This window comes from Lithobates pipiens, unplaced genomic scaffold (assembly GCF_037356315.1).
Source record: "Lithobates pipiens isolate NorthernLeopardFrog02 unplaced genomic scaffold, aLitPip1_a1.2 Scaffold_19, whole genome shotgun sequence".
NCBI lineage: Eukaryota > Metazoa > Chordata > Amphibia > Anura > Ranidae > Lithobates > Lithobates pipiens.
The window spans coordinates 519,956,929-519,978,932 of record NW_027507764.1 but is presented as its reverse complement, the minus strand read 5'-3'; the positions used below and the strand labels follow the sequence as shown (position 1 = coordinate 519,978,932).

The following is a 22,004-nucleotide window of genomic DNA, read 5'->3' as shown; positions in this document are numbered from 1 at the left end:
TTTTAGGGAAAACGCCTCGGATGAGATAAGTGCGGGTGTGCTTTGGGAGGGGCACAAAGCCGTGATTAGAGGGGAACTGATATCATTGGGTTCCCAAATCAAGAAAGCACGTCAAGAGGATTTCAACAGGGTTCTGGCCGCCTTACAGGCGGCAGAACTCTCCCATAAGCAGGGGGGGAGCCCAGAGGCTAAGCAGAAGCTTTTTGAATTGCGTGACCTGTTTTTACGTTTATTAGATCGCCACACATGTAGGCAGGCCAGGCATCTTTCACACAGGTACTATGAACATGGAAACAAATGCGGCCGTATGCTGGCCAGGGCCCTTCGCAAGAAACATGCTCAAGCTTATGTACAGAAGCTCCGTTCCCCCTCGGGTGCCGTTTGGGTCCAATCCAACAAGATTGCCTCGGGGTTCCAGGAATTTTACGCCCAACTTTATAACCTTTCCCCGGCCTCGCCCGCACACGCTCAGCCTCCCAAGTCTGCTGCCATTCAAGAATTTTTAGCGTCGGCGAGAGTCCCTACACTTACGGCGGAACAATGCGTCAACTTGGAGCGGCCGATTTCGCCGGAGGAAATTGCGCTAACGGTGAAATCCCTGCCCAAGGGCAAGAGCCCGGGATCGGATGGTTTTTCAGGTTCCTACTATAAGATCTTCCTGCCCCTCTTAACGCCACATATGTGCACCTACTTTAATTCCATCGCGGAGGGGAAGCCTATCCCAACCGAAGCACTGTTGGCACACATTACGGTGCTGCCAAAAGAGGGCAAAGATCCTACCGTCCCCCAGAGCTATCGACCGATTTCCCTTCTTAACGTCGATATTAAGATTCTAGCAAAAGTCCTGGCAAACAGACTTTGGAGTCTTATGCCCCAAATTATTCACCCAGACCAAGCAGGGTTTATTCGTGGCAGGGAGGCGAGAGATAACTCCATCAGGGCAATCCAACTCATTCATTGGGCACGTAACAGTCCTGATCCTAAACCTTGTATCGTCCTTTCGACGGACGCCGAAAAGGTGTTTGACCGCGTCGACTGGGGGTACTTATGGGCGGTACTGGAGGCTCAGGGGTTGGGGACGCGTATGATGTCCTCGATTATGGCCTTGTACTCCACTCCGTGTGCACAGGTGAAGGTGAATGGGGTGCTTTCCTCCCGGTTCCCGATTCGAAACGGCACGAGACAGGGGTGTCCACTGTCTCCTCTCCTTTTTGCCTTGGTACTGGAACCACTGCTCTGCAGGGTGAGGGCGAACGCAGACATTAGAGGCCTGAAGGTTGGGATGGCGGAGCACAAACTGTCGGCGTATGCGGACGATGTGCTCCTTTATCTCTCTGAACCCCTGATCTCGTTGCCGGTTCTGTTGAAGGAGCTGAGGACTTTTGGTGAGTTATCCAATTTCAAGATAAACCTTTCCAAATCGGAGATTTTGCCTATTCACCTCGCCCCGCCTCAAGCGGACCACCTGCAATTAGCATTCCCCTTTACCTGGGCCACGTCTTCTATTAAATACCTGGGCATCCAGTTGACCAACTGCTTTGATGCCTTATATGCCGCTAATTTCCCCCCCTTATTACATGCGATCAAGGCGGATTTGTTGCAGTGGACCAAAACCGCTTTTACGTGGTTCGGCCGCATTAATATTATTAAAATGAATATCCTGCCCCGAGTATTATTCTTTTTACAAATGATACCCATCTCCCTCCCTAAACAGTTTTTTACCCAATTGAATAGCATTCTGTCGAAATTTGTGTGGAACACAAAGAAACCTAGAATAGCCATGGCCTTGCTGAAACGCTCGAAGCTGACGGGGGGTCTGGGGGTTCCGGATATCCAGAGGTACCACAGGGCTATTGTTCTACAGAGGATACTTAATTGGAAATTTCATACTAAGTCAAAAGTGTGGGTCTCTCTGTAAAAATGGCTAGCTGGGAGAGATTTGGCTTATGCGCCCTGGTTCTCCCCGGAATATAGGGGGTTATCGGTGGATGTCTCCCCGCTCACTGTACAGTCTCTTTTGATTTGGGACAAACTGAACAAGACGCTGGGCCTATCCCCCCCTGTTTCTCCGCTTGCCCTGCTGGGAGGGTTCCTATGGTTCCCGCCAGGGGAGCGGAGGGCCTTTTTTGTCTCCTGGGCAGCTGACGGGAATGCCAGTTGTGGACAGTTTCTCAGCGGTGGCCAAATGGTCAGCTATGAATCCCTGCAGACCGGGCATGCGCAGACAGCTATGAATTTTTGGCGATACAGGCAATTGCACCACTTTTTTGAAGCCCATGGCCACTTGCTGGGCTGTGTTACCGAGGTCGCTAGACCGACATACATACGGGTCTGGGAGAGGGAGCTACAACTTGACTTTTCCGCGGCCCAACTGTCCCACCTCTACAAACTCACGTACGCTAGCTCCATGGAGTCCAAAACCCAAGAAACTAATTTTAAAGTACTGTCTCGCTGGTACAGAGTGCCGGCAGACTTAGCACGTATCTACCCTTCGGTATCGGACCGGTGCTGGAGGGAATGTGGCCAATTGGGCACCCTCCTTCATATTTGGTGGGATTGCCCACGAATCAAGCCATTCTGGGAGGACATCCGATCCCGCATAGAGGCAGTTTTGCATCTTGATGTGCCACTGTCTCCGGCCAACTATCTTTTGCACATTCCTCCGATCCCGATTGGTAGATACAAAAAAAGCCCTCTGCCGCATCTGTTGAACGCGGCCAGACGTCTTATACCGATTTACTGGAAACAAACTAGGACTCCCACAGTGGAGGACTGGGTCAAAAAAGTGAATGACATCAGAGAAGCGGAATATTGGGTGGCAACCTGTAGGGGTACACGGGCTAAGTGTGACAGCATATGGCAATCATGGACAGTCTACATGTCCGAAACTATATACGCTACCTCCAGTCTGGACTTGGCTCTACTGGAGCTAGCGGAACCCTCTTTGAGATCCCGCACACACAATGATGTTCCCACCTAGTGGCTGTTTTTCACCTTCTTGCCCCATGGACGGAGAGACGACTTTGCTGCTGAGACTCGCCTGGTGCTGGACCGCTGCACTTCGCAGGGATGTCAAGTAGGCTCCACCCTCCTCCCTTACCCTATCCCCCAATCCCCTCTCTACCCCTTCTTGCCTCTCTCTCACCCTTCCTACTGTTCTTTTTTACCTTCTTTCTCTGTATTCCACACTATAAGATGTTGCCTTTTATTGACCTACGTGGTATTGAGCTGTGGTGGTGCGTTAGGCTTCCTGTGGGCTGGCTGGCCCTGCGGCCACTTTGTTTGGCTGACGGGGGGAATCCCTCTGTCCGGAGGGGTCCATGCTGGGACGTCCCTCCTGGGCGGGGGGGTTGCTGTGGGCCTGTCCTACCCCCGGGGGACGCTCGGGAGAGGTTGCTGGAGGTGATTGTGCCCCCCTCTCCTGGGCGGCCCCTGGGGGTGGTCCCATGCCTCCCCGGCCTTTTGTATGACGGGAGGTGGGGGACTGGGCTCCGGCCCGTCCTCTCCTTTCCGCTCAGAGGCACCTTGGAGCGGGGCCCTAGCCCACGGAGGCCGGACTTGATGTGTATGAGCTAGAAGACACTCCAGACGTTCACCTCCACCCGTTTGCCTAATTCATGTGTCTGGTTTGAGCCGCCAACTCTTGGCCACTGGGTCAGTTTTTATGGGTGTCATTGTTTCCTACAGTTTATTTGTTCTTTGTTTGGTCCTGACACACCTGTCTAATGTATACTTAAGTGTGTTTCAATGTCAAAATATCTCAAAATAAAGATTTTACAAAAAAAAAAAAAGCCTCCTTTTCCATGACTGGCACTGTAGTGCAACTTACAGTCGCAGCTGTGGGGTTGTGTCAGTTCCTCAAGGAACAGGTTAAGCAGATGCTTGGCCTCCTTCCCAGTGAGGAAGTGGAGAATTATGCAGAAATACCTCAAATTCTGTGTTTCCTGATTGATGCGATTTCGGATTCTGTCCAACAAGCATCTCGTTTGTCTCTCCTGTTGGTACACATGCGAAGGGCCCTATGGCTAAAGAATTGGGCAAGCTGAGCTATCATGCAAGAAGCATTTGATTGGGTTCCCGTTTAAAGGGGAACGTTTGTTTGTAGAAGAATTAGACAAATTCGTCCAAAAAATTTCAGGGGGTAAATCTACTCTCCTTCCAGTCAAAAGGAGCAAACGTCCATCATTTAGGCGTTCTCTCTCTCCCGGAGCATCAAGCTCTAAGCAGTGGCGACGGCCTTCTCAACCCCCCTCTACAGGAAAGGCTCAAGGCCGGGCCCAGGGGCAGAAGAAATCCTGAGGGCGAAAGCCTGCCAAGCAGAGCCCGAAAGCTTCCTTGTGAAGGAGCGCCCCCGCTCGGCCAAGTGGGGGGAAGGCTCTTGCAGTTTGCAGAAGCCTGGCGGGAAGAGATCCGGGATGAGTGGGTGGTCTCTTCGGTATCTCTGGGCTACAAGCTGGAGTTTCAGGAGATTCCACCTTCTCGCTTTCTAAGGTCAAGGATCCCCAGGGACCCAGTAAAGCAAAGACCGCTATTTCTGGCCTTAGATCACTTACTATCCCAGGGGGTGATAGTAGAAGTGGACCCAAAAGAACAGGGTTCAGGGTTTTACTCGAATCTCTTCACCGTTCCAAAGCCAAATGGAAGTGTCAGACCTATCCTGGATCTGAAGGATCTGAACCGTTTTTTACGCATCCGGTCCTTCTGAATACAGTCAATTCACACTGTGGTCTCCTCCCTGCAAGGGGGAGAGTTTATGGCATCAATAGACATCAAGGATGCATATCTCCATGTGCCAATTTTTCCCGCACACCAAAAGAATCTAAGGTTTGCGGTAGAGCGGCGCCATTTTCAATTTGTGGCCTTGCCGTTCGGGCTAGCTACGGCCCCTCGAGTCTTCACAAAGATTCTGGACCCTCTCTTGGCAAACCTAAGAGCTCAGGGTATAGCCGTCATGGCTTATCTAGACGATTTGCTTCTCATAGAGAAAACAGTAGCACTCCTGAACCACAGTGTTACCAGAACGCTAGAACAGCTGGAACGCCTAGGTTGGATTATAAACCTAGAAAAGTCGTCCCTACAGCCTGTTACCAGGTTGGAATACCTGGGTATGGTTATCGACACTGCTCAGGGCAAGGTGTTTCTACCAAGGCCAAAAGCCTTGGCCATTGGGGATCTGGTGCGTCTAATTCTGGGCAGAAGATCTTCCCCCATTCGGTTGTGCATGAGACTGTTAGGGGAAATGGTCGCCTCCTTCGAGGCCGTTCCATTCGCCCAGTTCCACTCAAGGCCTCTGCAAAGATTCATCCTTGCGGCTTGGAACAGGAAGCCCCAGTCCTTGGATCTTCCTATGCGTCTATCCCCAGGGACACGCAAGAGTCTCGTCTAACGAGTCTAAGAGTCTCGTTACAAACCGAGAATTTGCTGAAAGGCAAAACTTTTCTTCCTCTTCCATGGAAGATTATTATGACAAATGGCAGCCTGACAGGCTGGGGAGCAGTGTTGGAGGAGACGTGCTCGCAGTGGAAATGGTCTGCGATCGAGAAGCTATTGCCCATAAATGTCTTGGAGATCCGGGCAGTTTATATGGCTCTCATAAACTGGTCTTTCAGACCTGTTCGGGTTCAGTCCGACAATGCCACAGCAGTGGCCTATATCAATCACCAGGGCGGTACCAGAAGTCTGGTTGCGCAAAAAGAGGTGAATCGTATACTTGTCTGGGCAGAAAGGCATGTTCCATGCCTTTCTGCAGTCTTCATTCCAGGAGTGGAAAATTGGCAGACAGATTTTCTGCGCCGCCAGCAGTTGTGCCTAGGAGAATGGGCTTTGCACCCCGACGTGTTTTGGAACATATGTCGCAGGTGGGGTACTCCAGACGTAGATCTGTTTGCGTCCAGGTTCAACAGAAAACTGGACAAATTCGTGTCAAGGACAAGAGATACACTCGCTCAGGGGTCGGATGCTCTGACAGTTCCCTGGGATCAGTACAATTTGATTTATGCCTTCCCCCCGTGCCCGCTTCTGTCGCGGTTCCTGGGAAGAGTCTAGAGGGAAACAAAGTCGCTTCTTTTGGTAGCCCCGGCTTGGCCCAGGCGACCGTGGTACGCAGAGATCATGAAGTTGGCAGTAGGCAGGCCGTGGATCCTCCCTCTCCGGCCAGATCTGCTCTCACAGGGTCCAATTTACCATGCTGCTTTACACAGTCTGAATTTGACGGTTTGGCTGCTGAGACCCACATTCTGAGAGACCGTGGGCTTTCGGGGCCAGTCCTTTCTACTCTGGTCAATGCCAGAAAGCCGGCCTCCAGGCTTATTTACTACAAAATCTGGAGGGCATATGTTTCCTGTTGTGAACTCAGGGAATGTCATCCTAGAAAGTATGTCATTAGCAGGATCTTGGCCTTCCTCCAGTCAGGCCTAGAAATGAATTTGGCCATAAGCACTATCAAGGTGCATATTTCGGCCTTGTCAGTGTTTTTTCAGAAACCACTTGCATCACATTCCCTGGTGCGGGCTTTCATCCAGGGGGCGATGCGGATAAGGCCGCCAGTCAAACCTCCGGTATGCCCATGGGATCTGAATTTGGTTCTCTCAGCTTTGCAGGGGCAACCTTTTGAACCTTTGCATCAGGCTTCGTTAGTTCTTTTGACTAAAAAATTGGTTTTCTTGGTAGCCATATCCACGGCTAGAAGAGTGTCAGAACTAGCAGCTCTCTCCAGTAAAGAACCGTATCTAATTATTCATAAGGACCTGGTGGTAATGCGTCCCAACAGGTCCTTTCTGCCTAAGGTGGTTTCAGGATTCCATTTGAATCAAGATGTAAGCCTACCATCCTTTTTTCTGGACCCACAGTCTGCAGAAGAAGAATCTTTGCACACTTTGGATGTGGTAAGGGCAATCAGTATCTATCTTCAGGCAACTGCACAGATAAGGAAAACTGATTGCTTATTTATTTTGCCGGAAGGCCCTAGGAAGGGTCAGGTGGCATCAAAATCCACTCTCTCATGGTGGATTAGACAGATTATTTCTCAGGCCTATAGTGTTAAAGGGAAGATCCCTCCTTTTCAAGTGAAAGCGCACTCAACTAGGGCTGTAAGTGCTTCTTGGGCAGTGCATCACCAGGCCTCCCTGGCTCAGATCTGTAAGGCTGCAACTTGGTCATCAGTCCACATATTCACCAGATTCTATCAGGTGGATGTCAGAGGGCAAGAGGATATCGCCTTTGGGCGCAGTGTACTGCAGGCTGCAGTTTAGGTCCTCCGGTCCTTGGCGGTCTATATATTATGATCTGTGTCTCCCTCCCCTCAATCTGAGCATTGCTTTGGGACATCCCACTATGTAATGAAGCTCCTGTGTCCCCTGATGTATGATCAAGAAAATAGGATTTTTATACACAGCTTACCTGTAAAATCCTTTTCTTGAGAGTACATCACGGGACACAGGGCTCCCACCCCTCTTGGGTTTTACGTGGTTTCCTATTGCTTTGCTACAAAACTGAGGTGCCTCCCATATGGGAGGGGTTATATAGGGGAGGAATTCTCCTTAATTGGGGGTTAACCAGTGTCCAATCACCAGAGGTGCCTATATAACCCACTATGTAATGAAGCTCCTGTGTCCCGTGATGTACTCTCAAGAAAAGGATTTTACAGGTAAGCTGTATATAAAAATTCTATTTTTTATGTTGTTGGCGTTGACCTGTTTTTTTTCACTTGTTTCCCAAGATGACCATCTTGGCGTTTGTCAAGAGGGTGAGAGTGCCCAAAGAAAGTGCCTACGGCCAAATCACCCTGAAAGTGCCCGATCTTGTCTGATCTCGGAGGTTAAGCATTGTCGGGCCTGATTAGTAACTGGATGGGAGACCGACTGGGAATACCAGGTGCCGTAGGCTTCTTTTTATGCTGTTGGCGTTGACATTTTTTTTTTTTTCCGCTTGTTTCCCAAGGTGACCATCTTGGCATTTGTCAAGAGGGCTGAGAGAGCCCGAAGAAATCTCCTACGGCCACATCACCCTGAAAGCGCCCAATCTCATCTGATCTCGGAGGCTAAGCAGGGTCCGGTCTGGATAGTACCTAATTACAGGTGCCGTAGGAATCTTTTTATATTGTTGGCTTTGACCTGTTTTTTTTTCGCTTGTTTCCCAAGGTGACCATTTTAGCATCTGTCAAGAGTTTTGAGTATGTCCCGAAGCGTTCGCCTAAGGCCACATCACCCTGAAAGCGCCCGATCTCAGAGGCTAAGCAGGGTCAGGGTCAGGGTCAGATGGGAGACCGCCAGGGTCTATGTTGTTGGCGTTGACCTGTTTTTTTTTCACTTTTTTCCCAAGATGACCATCTTGGCATTTGTCAAGAGGGTTGAGAGTGTCTGAATAGAACACCTATGGCCACATCACCCTGAAAGCGCACAATCTCATCTGATCTCAGAGGCCTAGCAGTGTACGGCCTGGTTAATACCTGTATGGGAGACCATCTGTGAATACCAGGTGCCGTAGGCTTCTTTTTATGTTGTTGGTGTTGACCTGTTTATTTTCGCTTGTTTCCCAAGGTGACCATCTTGGCTTTTAAAAAGAGGGTCGAGAGTGCCTAAAGAGATCACCTACGGCCCCATCACCCTGAAAACACCCGATCTTGTCTGATCTCGGAGGCTAAGCCGTGTTGGGCCTGGTTAATACCAGGATAGGAGAACGTCTGGGAATAACAGGTGCCGTAGGCTTCTTTTTATGTTATTGACCTTGACCTGTTTTTTTTTTTCACTTGTTTCCCAAGGTGACCATCTTGGCATTTGTCAAGAGGGTTGAGAGTGGCCGAAGAGATCACCTACGGCCCCATCACCCTGAAAGCGTCCAATCTCGTCTGATCTCGGAGGCTAAACAGTGTCAGGCCTGGTTAGTACCTGGATGGGAGACTGCCTGGGAATACCAGGTGCCATAGGCTTCTTTTTATGTTGTTGGCTTTGACCTGTTTTTTTCGCTTGTTTCTGAAGGCGACCATCTTGGCGTTTGTCAAGAGGGTTGGGCGTGTCTTGAAGAGAATGCTTACGGCCACATCACCCTGAAAGCACCCGATCTCGTCTGATTTCAGAGGCTAAGCAGTGTCAGGCCTGGTTAGTACCTGGATGGGAGACTGCCTGGGAAGACCAGGTGCCATAGAAGGATCTGGCCTGGTTAGTGTCTTGATTGGGAGATCGCCTGGGAATACCGGATGCCGTAGACTTCTTTTTATGTTGTTGGCTTTGACCTGTTTTTTTTAGCTTTTTTCCCAAGGTGAGCATCTTGGCCTTTGTCAAGAGGCTTCAGAGTGCCCAAAGAGAGTGCCTACGGCCAAATCACCCTGAGAGAGCCCAATCTCATCTGATCTTGGAGGCTAAGCAGCGATGGGCCTGGTTAGTACCTGGACGGGAGACAGCCTGGGAATACCAGGTGCCGTAGGCTTCTCATTATGTTGTCGGCGTTGACCTGTGTTTTTTCCCTTTTTTCCCAAGGTGACCACCTTGCCATTTGTCAAGAGGGTTGAGAGTGCACAAAGAAATTGCCTACGGCCACAACACCCTTAAAGCACCCAATCTCATCTGGTCTCAGAGGCTAAGCAGGGTTGGGCCTGGTTTGTACCTGGATGGGAGACTGCCTGGGAATACTAGGTGCTGTAGGCTTCTTTTTATGTTGTTGGCGTTGACTTGATTTTTTGTTTGCTTCCCAAGGTGACCATCTTGGCGTTTGTCAAGAGGGTTGAGCGTGCCTGAAAAAAATCTACTATGGCTGCATCACCCTGAAGGAGCCCAATCTCATTTGATCTCAGAGGCTAAGCAGGGTTGGGACCTGGTTAGTACCTGGATGGGAGACCGCCTGGGATTTCTCAATGCCATAGGCTTTTTTTTTAAGTTGTTGCTTGATTCCCAAGGTGACCATCTTGGCGTTTGTCAAGAGGGTTGAAAGTGCCTGAAGGGATTGCCTACGGGCACATCACCCTGAAAGCACCCGATCTCACTTGATGTTGGAGGCTAAGAAGAGTCAGGCCTTGTTAGTACGTGGATGGGAGACCGCCTGGGAATACCAGGTGTCGTAGGCTTCTTTTTATGTTGTTGGCGTTGACCTGTTTTTTTTAGCTTGTTTCCCAAGGTCACCATCTTGGTGTTTGTCAAGAGGGTTGAGAGTGCCTGAAGAGATTGCCTATGGCCACATCACTCTGAAAGCACCCAATCTTGTCTGATCTTGGAGGCTAAGAATAGTCAGGCCTGGTTAGTACCTGGATGGGAGACCCCCTGGGAATACCAGTTATTGTAGGCTTCTTTTTATGTTGTTGGCGTTGATTCGTTTGTTTTTTTCCGCTTGTTTCCCAAGGTGACCATCTTGGCATTTGTCAAGAGGGTTGAGAGTGCCCAAAGAGATCGCTTACAGCAGCATCACCCTGAAAAAGCCCTAGCTCTTCTTATCTCTGAGGCTAAGAAGGGTTGGGCCTAGTTAGTACCTGGATGGGAGATGGCGTTGGAATACCAGGTGCCGTATTCTTCTTTTTATGTTGTTGACATTGACCTGTCTTTTTTCGCTTGTATCTCAAGGTGACTATCTTGGCATTTGTCAAGAGGGTTGAGAGTGCCCAAAGAGATTGCATATGGGCACATAACCCTGAAAGCGCCCGATCTCCTCTGATCTCAGAGGCTAAACAGGGTTGGGCCTTGCTAGTACCTGGATTGGAGACAACCTGGGAATACTAGGTGCTGTAGGCTTCTTTTTATGTTGTTGGCGTTGACTTGTTTTTGTTTTGTTTGTTTACCAAGGTGACCATCTTGGTGTTTGTCAAGAGGGTTGAGAGTGCCTGAAGAGCTTGCCTATGGCCACATAACCCTGAAAGCACCAGATCTCGTCTGATCTCAGAGACTAAACAGGGTCGGGCCTTGTTAATACCTGGATGAGAGACCACCTGGGAATACTAGGTGCTGTAGACTTCTTTTTATGTTGTTGGTGTTGACTTGTTTTTTTTTTGTTTCTTTCCCAAGGTGACCATCTTGGCGTTTGTCATGAGAGTTAAGAGTGCCTGAAGTTATTGGCTACGGCCACATCCCCCTGAATCTGTTCCATCTCGTCTGATCTTGGAGGCTAAGCAGGGTCGGGCCTGGTTAATGCCTGGATGGGAGACCGCCTGGGAATACCAGGTGTCGTAGGCTTCTTTTTTTTTTTCAAATATAATTTTTTCTACAAACAGGGGAAGACGGTCCCCCGAGTACATAATGCAACAGAGAAATACAGAGCAAAAAGCAGCTGAACAATACTTGATACAGGTATATTCGCAACTGTGAGTCTGCCTTCCATCAATCATAATGATTCAAGGCACGGATAAAGTACTGTACCAAGATCCAGGGTCACACAAACCCCAGGTCCCTCCGGCATAATCCATCCAGAGGGGGGGGGTGGGGCCGTCATTCCCAATTTTCCACTTTTTCCAAAAGAGAGAGTGGGTGGAGGGGGTGAGAGATAGGGGAGGAAGGAAGAAAAGAGAAGGGGTGAAAGATCAGGAAAGGAGAAGAGGGGACGAGACACAATGGCAGCCACTGTCCAAGGGGCCAGTCAAGGAAAGCTCAGAGCATTAAGGTGATAGCAGGCGACATCCTTCCAGCGAGAATATAAAGGTATTCCAGATGTCCCAGGTTTGTTTAAAAAATTCTTGTTTACCTTGTGATGTGAGGATCAAGTCCTCCATTTTTTTTAATGTTCTCTATTTTCCTAAGCCAGTGAGTAATGAAAGGGGGGGAACATTTTTTCCAATAGAGAGGGATGCAGGATTTCGCCGCATTTATCACATGCCGTAAAATTTATTTTTTTGTACTTCTTAATGGGAATCTGTCAATGGTGCAAGAGAAAAAATGCAGCCTCTTCCGGGATGGAGAAGTCTGTGAATTTTTGTGTTATGCATCGGATCTCTGTCCAGAAGTCCACCAAGCTGGGGCAGGACCAAAAAATGTGGAGCAACGTGCCCTCTTCTTCTCCAAACCTCCAGCATATGTTCGAGGAAGAGGGGAAACATTTATGCAGCTTTGATGGTGTCAAATACCACCTGGTGAGAAGTTTAAAATTTGTACACTGTGTGGTCATTGTTGTGGATGTCTTGTGACATTATGTTTTCATATAAAAACTTTTTCTGATAAAAAAAAAAAGATATGGGGGGTCCCATCTGTCGATGCGGCTGTTTCTTGCGTGAATAGAAACCTGACCTGTCCTTTGGATAATGCTCAGGTATTTAAAGATCCAACTGATAAGAAGCTGGAAACATTATTAAAAGCCTCCTTTCCGGGGGGCGTGGCCTGAGCTGCAATGGAGTTGGACGTCTGCAGTAGGAGCTCCGCTCGTCCACACTCCTGCAACCTCCATCCTGCAACATCCTGCCTTGGTACTGTGCCTGGACGTCCCTGCCTTCTCCCCCGCAATACTCCTGGAGCCATCCGCCCGTTCGGGCGCTGCGCGGAGCCGTTCTGGTAGGATTTCCCCGTTCGGGGACGGCCTGTAGGAAGGTCCGTGGCTTCGACCTAGGCGCCGGAGCGGCGGCCATCTTGCTACACCCGGCGGCGGCTCTCCGGCCTCCCCAGCCCCCTAGGCTACTCCAGAGCTGCCCCGCAGCACTCCCGGCTGCCGGATCGCCCTCGGCCGCGGGTGTGGGACCTATTTTTCGGACGGAGACCGGTGGGACAGTCCGCGGCTTCGGCCTGGTCCCTCTGCCGGCGGCCATCTTGCTACACACCCGAGGCGGCCTCTACATTTATGACTGCCTGCAAACTTGCATCTCTCTGCTGTGGCCACCGATTGCTTTCTACCACCTGTGAAGTGCCCCTTTATCTTCCTGCGACTGGTGGGACAGCCTGTGGGACCGGCCTGGGCCTAGGAGCAGTGGCCATCTTGCTATACCCGCTGAGGTACTGTGCCCAGTGATCTGTAACCCCCTGACCGTCCTGTCCCCGGTTTATTCCCGCTGCAGCCGCTGATCCTTTTGAACACAGTCCATAACCTTAATTGCGGCACTGTACAGCTGTTGTGAGCGGGGAATTTAAGAGGTTGGCCTAATACACAGCGGCCATATTGGAACACCTCGGACCACTTCTGGACCATGTCCCCTCCTAAAAAGTCAGCCGAGGCCGCTGACAAGCTTGCCAGGTACCGCCGCCATGAGGAGGAGCACCGGGCCAGGGATGGCGCCAGAGCTCCCTCTGACGCAGACCACTCTGCGTCAGCCACTAACCAAGTCTTCGATGCCATCGCCCTGTGCCAGAGCACGCTCACCTCCAAAATTGAGGAGGTTAAAATTGATGTGTCCCTCATCCGGCAAGACCTCTCCACCCTCCGGGACCGCGTGGCGGAGACAGAGACCCGCATCAGTAGAGCTGAGGACATCATACATCCCCTGCAACACACCACTGACGAGGTACGCCGCCAGTTGCAACAGCTTAGCGCAAAACAGGACGACATGGAGAACCGCCTTCGGAGGTGCAATCTCCGCTTTATTGGCCTCCCTGAGTCGGCTGAGGGCAGCGACCCGGCGGGTTTCCTTGAAAATCTCCTGACCTCCACCTTCGGCAGAGAGGCATTTTCAGTGATGTTCGCGGTGGAGAGGGCCCATCGCATTCCTGCTCGTCCTCCTCCCCAGGGAGCCCCACCGCGCACCTTGATAGCGAAATTTCTTAATTTCCGGGACCGCGACAAAATCCTCCGCCTGACCAGAGAAAGGGGTAATATCCCTCATACCAATACGCATGTGGCAGTATTTCCAGACTTCTCCAGTGAGGTACAGCGGCAGCGCTCCAGGTTTCAGGATGTTAAACTACGCCTTCGTGTTCTACACCTCAAATACGCAATGTTGTATCCTGCGAAGCTTCGCGTGGAACACGAGGGCCGAACCCTCTTTTTTGAAGATCCTGCACTGGCGTCCACCTGGATTGACCAGAGGGAACACCGAGACTGAACATGCTACCCTACCTGGGCGCCCATGACTTTTTGATTAAGCCGTTGATGGGCCCATTACAACTGACGGCCCTTTGCGGAACCTGGGGGCTAACCCGGAAATTCCTTTAACGCTAGTTCCGGCTCTTACAGCATGCTTATCGACTCCGGGCGACCTTGCCGGCATGCGCTCCCTGCCTCCTTTATACCTGCAGAGCGCCTGGGGAAGACCGTAGGCTACGCGACGTCCACACCTTTTCTACTATACTTTAAGCAATCATCCCTATGGCGGGCGGAGCTACCCCCTGCTCAGCCATGATGGTGTTACACCTTTTTGGCTCCTACTCCCCAAGCACCCTTCAGAGAAGACGTCAGACTACGTGCCTCTAAACATTGAACCCCTGTATACCCTGATCAAGAACAAGACACAAACCTGGGCCAGACTACCTCTAGGTGTTATGGGACACATCAGTCTGGTCAAAATGATACTTCTACCTAAGATACTTTATTTGGTGTGGCATGCACCCCTATACATACCACAAAAGTTTTTCAAAACAATCGAATGAATTCTTAATTCATTTGTATGGGGTCACAGCAGACACAAATTGTCTTGGAAAATTCTGAAGAATCCAACGATATTGGGAGGGGCTGCTCTTCCAGATTTCCAGGATTACTATCTTGCCTCCCAATTGTCCCACTTTTATCATTTTGACAAGAGCGAGCTACCAAGATACCAGACACTACTTTGCCAACGTCCGGGCGACCCGGCCCATACCCCACTTCAGTCGGTCCTTCGGGCCCCATTGTCAGGACATTCCCCCCATCACAAAGTAGACATGCTCACACATCACTGGAGGATCTGGCGGACGGCCCTGAAAAAAATCGGGACCCCGCAGGTCCATTCCTATACACCTCTCTGGTTCAACACTCATTTGCCCGAACTGTTGTCCGTTCCAGACCCCGCGGTCTGGATACGTTATGGGATCCTATACGTGCACCAAACTATGACTAACGCTGGGCTCAAATCATTTCAAACATTAAAGGAAGAATTCTCACTCCCTAACCATGTCCTTTTCAGGTACTTACAGCTCCGACATGCTTTATAGACTCAATTCGCCGGCTCCAACCCAACCCTGACAGTCCCTCCTATAGTTGATATAATTAAAGGTGATGAGCCAACCAGGTTGATTTCCGCCCTCTACTCCACCATCCGTCTCCCAGGCACCGTGACATTGGCATATGCTGCTAAGACCCGATGGGAGGTGGATTTTGGAATAATTGAGGATGAGGAGTGGGATGAAGTCTTGGGGGATGTGAAGAGAGTTTCCCCCAAGCTGTCGGACCGCCTTACGCAGTTGTACATCATTCATAGGACATACTTGACTCCCCAGAGGATAGCACGGTTTAAACCAATGTATAATCCAGGATGCCGCTTATGCGACCACACCCCAGGCGCCTTCTATCACCTCATATGGTCCTGTCCGGTTATCCAAACATACTGGATACAGGTGATTCGCTTTCTCCATGATCGGATGGGCTCTCCTGCTAGCCTTGACCCGAAGATGTGCCTGCTTGGTCTGTTGCCGGAGTTAGACGCTGACAAACCTCTTCGCACCTTTTTACATGAAACGCTGTTCCTGGCGAGAAAAGGGATTGCTCGTGGCTGGATGCAGGCCCTCCCCCCCACGGTCCAGTGCTGGAAGAAGGAGATCAACGATACCCTTCCATATAAGAAATTGATTTATGCACATAGAGGATGTCCACTTAAATATGAGCAGATCTGGGGTAGATGGTTGGAAGATGGGGAGACATGTACCTGATTTGCTGCTATATTGCTCCCTTACCCCCCTCCCCCCTCTGCCTCTCCCTTTCTGTGTATCTTCCACCCATTGGGCCTCCTCTTATTATTTTCCTCTCCTCCTCCTTCCCCCCCCCTTTTCAGTTACTTTTGTATTAATTTTCTCTTTTTTTTTTTCTCTGCTTGCTCCCCCTACCCCGGCTGATACACAATGGCTCTATAATGACTTTGCCAATGATGAGTGTTTATTTTTCTACAGCACAGATAATCTACTGTACTCATATAGGCAATACTGCCTTGGCCATGTTGGCCTATGTTACCCTCTGTACCGATGGCATGTTTGCTATGTCTGCTTTTTACCCTGTTTTCTGCTCCTTTCAATAAAGTTTGTTTTTCAATAATAAAAAAAAAAGCCTCCTTTTCCATGACTGACGCTGTAGTGCAACCTACAGTCGCAGCTGTGGGGTTGTGTCAGTTCCTCAACGAACAGGTTAAGCAGATGCTTGGCCTCCTTCCCAGTGAGGAAGTGGAGAATTATGCAGAAATACCTCAAATTCTGTGTTTCATGATTGATGCGATTTTGGATTCTGTCCAACAAGCATCTCGTTTGTCTCTCCTGTTGGTACACATGCGAAGGGCCCTATGGCTAAAGAATTGGGCAGCTGAGCTATCATGCAAGAAGCATTTGATTGGGTTCCCGTTTAAAGGGGAATGTTTGTTTGGAGAAGAATTAGACAAATTCGTCCAAAAAATTTCAGGGGGTAAATCTACTCTCCTTCCAGTCAAAAGGAGCAAACGTCCATCATTTAGGCGTTCTCTTTCTCCCAGAGCATCAAGCTCTAAGCAGTGGCGACGGCCTTCTCAACCCCCCTCTCCAAGAAAGGCTCAAGGCCGGGCCCAGGGGCAGAAGAAATCCTGGGGGCGAAAGCCTGCCAAGCAGAGCCCGAAAGCTTCCTTGTGAAGGGACGCCCCCGCTCGGCCAAGTGGGGGGAAGGCTCCTGCAGTTTGCAGAAGCCTGGCAGGAAGAGATCCGGGACGAGTGGGTGGTCTCTTCGGTATCTCTGGGCTACAAGCTGGAGTTTCAGGAGATTCCACCTTCTCGCTTTCTAAGGTCAAGGATCCCCAGGGACCCAGTAAAGCAAAGACCGCTATTTCTGGCCTTAGATCACTACTATCCCAGAGGGTGATAGTAGAAGTGGACCCAAAAGAACAGGGTTCAGGGTTTTACTCGAATCTCTTCACCGTTCCAAAGCCAAATGGAAGTGTCAGATCTATCCTGGATCTGAAGGATCTGAACCAGTTTTTACGCATCCGGTCCTTCCGAATACAGTCAATTTGCACTGTGGTCTCCTCCCTGCAAGGGGGAGAGTTTATGGCATCAATAGACATCAAGGATGCATATCTCCATGTGCCAATTTTTCCCGCACACCAAAAGTATCTAAGGTTCGCGGTAGAGCGGCGCCATTTTCAATTTGTGGCCTTGCCGTTCGGGCTAGCTACGGCCCCTCGAGTCTTCACAAAGATTCTGGACCCTCTCTTGGCAAACCTAAGAGCTCAGGGTATATCCGTCATGGCTTATCTAGACTATTTGCTTCTCATAGAGAAAACAGTAGCGCTCCTGAACCACCGTGTTACCAGAACGCTAGAACACCTGGAACGCCTAGGTTGGATTATAAACCTAGAAAAGTCGTCCCTACAGCCTGCTACCAGGTTGGAATACCTGGGTATGGTTATCGACACTGCTCAGGGCAAGGTGTTTCTACCAAGGCCAAAAGCCTTGGCCATTGGGGATCTGGTGCGCCTAATTCTGGGCAGAAGATCTTCCCCCATTCGGTTGTGCATGAGACTGTTATGCCCCGTACACACGACCGGACTTTTCAACATCCAAAGTCTGACGGAATGATTCCGGCAGACTATTCCATCGTGTGTGGGCTGCAACGGACTTTTGATTCGCAAAAGTCTGACAGACTTTAGAAATGGAACATGCTTCAAATTCTTCCGACAGAACTCTGCCGGACCCAGTTCCTACCGAGAAATTCGCTAGTGTGTATGCTATTTCGACGGACTAAAACCGACGCTAGTGCAGCTATTGGCTACTGGCTATGAACTTCCTTATTCGAGTCGAGTCGTACGTCATCACGTTCGAATCCATCGGAGTTTGGTGTGATTGTGTGTGGCCAAGTCCGCTCATTCGGAAAGTCAGTCAGAACTCTGCCGGAACTCCGTCAGAACTCCTTCGAAAGTCTGTCGGACATAAGTCTGGTCGTGTGTACGCGGCTTTAGGGAAAATGGTCGCCTCCTTCGAAACCGTTCCATTCGCCCAACTGCAAAGATGCATCCTTGCCGCTTGGAACAGGAAGCCCCAGTCCTTGGATCTTCCTATGCGTCTATCCCCAGGGACACGCAAGAGCCTCGTCTGGTGGTTACAAACCGAGAATTTGCTGAAAGGCAAAACTTTTCTTCCTCTTCCATGGAAGATTATTATGACAAATGGCAGCCTGACAGGCTGGGGAGCAGTGTTGGAGGAGACATGCTCGCAGTGGAAATGGTCTGCGATCGAGAAGCTATTGCCCATAAATGTCTTGGAGATCCGGGCAGTTTATATGGCTCTCATAAACTGGTCTTTCAGACTACGGGGTCTCCCTGTTCGGGTTCAGTCCGACAATGCCACAGCAGTGGCCAATATCAATCACCAGGGCAGTACCAGGAGTCTGGTTGCGCAAAAAGAGGTGAATCGCATACTTGTCTGGGCAGAAAGGCATGTTTCATGCCTTTCTGCAGTCTTCATTCCAGGAGTGTAAAATTGGCAAGCAGATTTTCTGTGCTGCCAGCAGTTGTGCCCAGGAGAATGGGCTCTGCACCCCGACGTGTTTTGGAACATATGTCGCAGGTGGGGTACTCCAGACGTAGATCTGTTTGCGTCCAGGTTCAACAGAAAACTGGACAAATTTGTGTCAAGGACAAGAGATACACTCGCTCAGGGGTCGGATACTCTGACAGTTCCCTGGGATCAGTACAATTTGATTCATGCCTTCCCCCCGTGCCCGCTTCTGTCGCGGTTCCTGGGAAGAGTCAAGAGGGAAACAAAGTCGCTTCTTTTGGTAGCCCTGGCTTGGCCCAGGCGACCGTGGTATGCAGAGATCATGAAGTTGGCAGTAGGCAGGCCGTGGATCCTCCCTCTCCGGCCAGATCTGCTCTCACAGGGTCCAATTTACCATCCTGCTTTACACAGTCTGAATTTGACGGTTTGGCTGCTGAGACCCACATTCTGAGAGACCGTGGGCTTTCGGGGCCAGTCCTTTCTACTCTGGTCAATGCCAGAAAGCCAGCCTCCAGGCTTATTTACTACAAAATCTGGAGGGCATATGTTTCCTGTTGTGAACTCAGGGAATGTCATCCTAGAAAGTATGTCATTAGCAGGATCTTGGCCTTCCTCCAGTCAGGCCTATAAATTAATTTGGCCGTAAGCACTTATCAAGGTGCATATTTCGGCCTTGTCAGTGTTTTTTCAGAAACCACTTGCATCGCATTCCCTGGTGCGGGCTTTCATCCAGGGGGCTATGCGGATAAGGCCGCCAGTCAAACCTCCGGTATGTCCATGGGATCTGAATTTGGTTCTCTTAGCTTTGCAGGGGCAACCTTTTGAACCTTTGCATCAGGCTTCGTTAGTTCTTTTGACTAAAAAAATGGTTTTCTTGGTAGCCATATCCACGGCTAGAAGAGTGTCAGAACTAGCAGCTCTCTCCAGTAAAGAACCGTATCTAATTATTCATAAGGACCTGGTGGTAATGCGTCCCAACAGTTCCTTTCTGCCTAAGGTGGTTTCAGGATTCCATTTGAATCAAGATGTAAGCCTACCATCCTTTTTTCCGGACCCACAGTCCGCAGAAGAAGAATCTTTGCACACTTTGGATGTGGTAAGGGCAATCGGTATCTATCTTCAGGCAACTGCTCAGATAAGGAAAACTGATTGCTTATTTATTTTGCCGGAAGGCCCTAGGAAGGGTCAGGTGGCATCAAAATTCACTCTCTCAAGGTGGATTAGACAGATTATTTCTCAGGCCTATAGTGTTAAAGGGAAGATCCCTCCTTTTCAAGTGAAAGCGCACTCAACTAGGGCAGTGCATCACCAGGCCTCCCTGGCTCAGATCTGTAAGGCTGCAACTTGGTCATCAGTCCACACATTCACCAGATTATATCAGGTGGATGTCAGAGGGCAAGAGGATATCGCCTTTGGGCGCAGTGTACTGCAGGCTGCAGTTTAGGTCCTCCGGTCCTTGGCGGTCTATATATTATGATCTGTGTCTCCCTCCCCTCAATCTGAGCATTGCTTTGGGTCATCCCACTATGTAATGAAGCTCCTGTGTCCCCTGATGTATGATCAAGAAAATAGGATTTTTATATACAGCTTACCTGTAAAATCCTTTTCTTGAGAGTACATCACAGGACACAGAGCTCCCACCCCTCTTGGGTTTTACGTGGTTTCCTATTGCTTTGCTACAAAACTGAGGTGCCTCCCATATGGGAGGGGTTATATAGGGGAGGAATTCTCCTTAATTGGGGGTTAACCAGTGTCCAATCACCAGATGTGCCTATATAACCCACTATGTAATGAAGCTCCTGTGTCCCGTGATGTACTCTCAAGAAAAGGATTTTACAGGTAAGCTGTATATAAAAATCCTATTTTTTATGTTGTTGGCTTTGACCTTTTTTTTTTCGCTTGTTTCTCAAGGCGACCATCTTGGCGTTTGTCAAGAGGGTTGGGCGTGTCTTGAAGAGAACGCTTACAGCCACATCACCCTGAAAGCACCCGATCTCGTCTGATTTCAGAGGCTAAGCAGTGTCAGGCCTGGTTAGTACCTGGATGGGAGACTGCCTGGGAAGACCAGGTGCCATAGAAGGATCTGGCCTGGTTAGTGTCTTGATTGAGAGATCGCCTTGGAATACCGGATGCCGTAGGCTTCTTTTTATGTTGTTGGCTTTGACCTGTTTTTTTTAGCTTGTTTCCCAAGGTGAGCATCTTGGCCTTTGTCAAGAGGCTTCAGAGTGCCCAAAGAGAGTGCCTACAGCCAAATCACCCTGAGAGAGCCCAATCTCATCTGATCTCGGAGGCTAAGCAGCGATGGGCCTGGTTAGTACCTGGATGGGAGACAGCCTGGGAATACCAGGTGCCGTAGGCTTCTCATTATGTTGTCGGCGTTGACCTGTTTTTTTTTCCCTTTTATCCCAAGGTGACCATCTTGCCATTTGTCAAGAGGGTTGAGAGTGCACAAAGAAATTGCCTATGGGCACAACACCCTGAAAGCACCCAATCTCGTCTGGTCTCAGAGGCTAAGCAGGGTTGGGCCTGATTTGTACCTGGATGGGAGACCACCTGGGTTTTCCAGATGCCGCAGGCTTCTTTTTATGTTGTTGGTGTTGACCTGTTTTTTTTTCGCTTGTTTCCCAAAGTGATCATCTTGGCATTTGTCAAGAGGGTTGAGAGTGCCTAAAGAGATCGCTTACAGCAGCATCACCCTGAAAGCACCCTATCTCTTCTGATCTTGGAGGCTAAGAAGGGTTGGGCCTAGTTAGTACTTGAATGGGAGACGGCCTTGGAATACCAGGTGCCATATTCTTCATTTCATGTTGTTGGCGTTGACCTGTTTTTTTTCGCTTGTTTCCCAGGGTGACTATCTTGGCATTTTTCAAGAGGGATGAGAGTGCCCAAAGAGATTGCCTATGGGCACATCACCCTGAAAGCACCCAATCTCCTCTGATCTCAGAGGCTAGAAAGGGTCGCGCTTGGTAATTCCTGGATGGGAGACCGCCTGGGAATACTAGGTGCTGTAGGCTTCTTTTTATGTTGTTGGCGTTGACTTGATTTTTTGTTTGCTTCCCAAGGTGACCATCTTGGCGTTTGTCAAGAGGGTTGAGCGTGCCTGAAAAAATCTACTATGGCCGCATCACCCTGAAAGAGCCCAATCTCATTTGATCTCAGAGGCTAAGCAGGGTTGGGACCTGGTTAGTATCTGGATGGGAGACTGCCTGGGATTTCTCAATGGCATAGGCTTTTTTTTTTAAGTTGTTGGCATTGACTTAGTTTTTTTTTGCTTGTTTCCCAAGGTGACCATCTTGGCGTTTGTCAAGCGGGTTGAAAGTGCCTGAAGGGATTGCCTACAGGCACATCACCCTGAAAGCACCTGATCTCGTTTAATGTTGGAGGCTAAGAAGAGTCGGGCCTTGTTAGTACGTGGATGGGAGACCGCCTGGGATTACCAGGTGTCGTAGGGTTCTTTTTATGTTGTTGGCG

The 22,004-nt window shown here is 49.8% G+C and overlaps 11 pseudogenes; all 11 read left to right on the top strand.

Annotated features, from left to right (window-relative positions):
* Positions 1-7,765: 7,765 nt before the first annotated feature.
* LOC143999953 (5S ribosomal RNA) lies at positions 7,766-7,884 on the top strand (annotated as a pseudogene).
* Positions 7,885-8,586: 702 nt separating this feature from the next.
* LOC143999270 (5S ribosomal RNA) lies at positions 8,587-8,705 on the top strand (annotated as a pseudogene).
* A 102-nt stretch (positions 8,706-8,807) lies between these two features.
* LOC143999114 (5S ribosomal RNA) lies at positions 8,808-8,926 on the top strand (annotated as a pseudogene).
* A 99-nt stretch (positions 8,927-9,025) lies between these two features.
* Positions 9,026-9,144, top strand: LOC143999022 (5S ribosomal RNA; annotated as a pseudogene).
* A 160-nt stretch (positions 9,145-9,304) lies between these two features.
* On the top strand, positions 9,305-9,423 carry LOC144000003 (5S ribosomal RNA; annotated as a pseudogene).
* A 99-nt stretch (positions 9,424-9,522) lies between these two features.
* On the top strand, positions 9,523-9,641 carry LOC143999980 (5S ribosomal RNA; annotated as a pseudogene).
* Positions 9,642-10,156: 515 nt separating this feature from the next.
* Positions 10,157-10,275, top strand: LOC143998900 (5S ribosomal RNA; annotated as a pseudogene).
* Positions 10,276-10,596: 321 nt separating this feature from the next.
* Positions 10,597-10,715, top strand: LOC143998962 (5S ribosomal RNA; annotated as a pseudogene).
* Positions 10,716-10,815: 100 nt separating this feature from the next.
* LOC143999313 (5S ribosomal RNA) lies at positions 10,816-10,934 on the top strand (annotated as a pseudogene).
* Positions 10,935-11,034: 100 nt separating this feature from the next.
* Positions 11,035-11,153, top strand: LOC143999413 (5S ribosomal RNA; annotated as a pseudogene).
* A 9,620-nt stretch (positions 11,154-20,773) lies between these two features.
* On the top strand, positions 20,774-20,892 carry LOC143998517 (5S ribosomal RNA; annotated as a pseudogene).
* Positions 20,893-22,004: the final 1,112 nt, after the last annotated feature.